Genomic DNA, 1,649 nt, shown 5'->3' with positions numbered 1-1,649 from the left:
GCGTTGGATTACATACAATAAGAATAACAAGAGGAGAGTTTCAATATCAAGAAATACAATCACATAAACAGGCAGAGACAGTAAAAACCCTAATTCCTCCAGTCTCCCTAATGTATGCTCACTTTTCTTGATGGTACTATTTTCTTATGAATAAAATCGTTTATTTCCACATTTTGATGAACTAAAGTGTAGTTTTCAACTTAGTGTGATTAGTTCAAATAACATTCTCATATAGATACTATTCAATAACCAATGTTTTCAAATGATATATTAAGAGTATGTTCTGCAATACAGCTGTAAAGACATGACACAATTTACATAATACCAGTTTCATATCTGTAGTTACCTAGAAAGGACATAGGCCTTAGAGCCAGGAGGTAAAACTTAATTTTATTTCTACATGAAACAATTTGTGACTTTATACCAACAAAATGAATTTGACTCTTTACTTATTTGTGAGGTAAAGTGGAAAATGTAAGGACTCTTCACTTTTATTTATTCTTGCTCTAGAAGTCAACAAATATATTCTTCATTATTTCTGTTAGATTTCATTGATTTACAGATGAGAAATGTAAGGCCAACAATCAATGTAGTGAGTAATTAATGATATTGGAATATGTGTCTGAGCTCTTCACTCTGTGTGCTTACAAAGAGTAATTTGGTGATGGAGAGGACCAATATGAAAAGACTATGGGGAAAAAGCATACTTTCGAAATGGTTGTTTTAGGACTAGGTGACAGTGATGAGTAAATGAAACAGGCTGGTGTTAGGGGCATAAAAGGAGTACAGAGAAATCATATTGTGTAAGTCGTTATGTCGAAAACGAACTTTACAATTTTGGTGAGGGGGAGGTTTGGGTAGGGGGCGTGGGGGAGGATGGGAAAGGATGGGAAGGGGAAACAAGGGAGGAGGCTACAATGCTTGATAAAAATGTGCTCATTATCTTGCCCATGTAATTGTAACCCCTCTGTGCAATATTTTCACAATTAAAGAAAGTCATAAAAGCTCCAAAAAAAGAATTCATATTAGTGATAGAAACTGAGGAAATCTTAATCATTCATCTTATCTAATGGGAGGGACTAGAAGGGTAAGAAGAAATCTAAAGTGATTCCACACGTTTGGCGGGTAACTGTGTTACTGATGTTCTTAGTGATAAGAACCACAGGTAGAAATAATGGATTTAGGGAAAAAATATCTGATAGTTATAAAGTTTATATTAAACAGATGCAAAGATAAGTCTGTTTAAACATCATCAAAATATCCACAACTATGAATAGGAAAAAGGAATAATAATATTGGGGGCATTATGGAAGGAAAGAGGAAAAGGAAAGTTCTGATACAAGTGTGAGCAATGTGAGCACCAGTGTGAATAAAATTGGAAGAAAGAGATAAATAAGGAAACAAAAAAAGTAGTAAACAGAGATTTACAGAATTAAAGGAAGGAAAGAATTTGCAGGAAGATCTTCAAGGAAATATGCTATTTGGATTTGAAAAGTAAAAGGACATAGACAAATTCAATGAGAAATGTGTTTTGGTGAAAGTCATCTTGATAAAATTTTGAGATATGAATGTGAATCCATAAAATTCTGGATCCATGAATTCAACAGATCCTGTTGATTTTAAATGTTGGGAACAAATGCTTTTATCCT

The sequence above is a fragment of the Dipodomys spectabilis genome, unplaced genomic scaffold, assembly GCF_019054845.1.
Source record: "Dipodomys spectabilis isolate Male_0828 unplaced genomic scaffold, ASM1905484v1 ptg000074l, whole genome shotgun sequence".
NCBI lineage: Eukaryota > Metazoa > Chordata > Mammalia > Rodentia > Heteromyidae > Dipodomys > Dipodomys spectabilis.
This window is presented reverse-complemented; position numbering follows the sequence as displayed.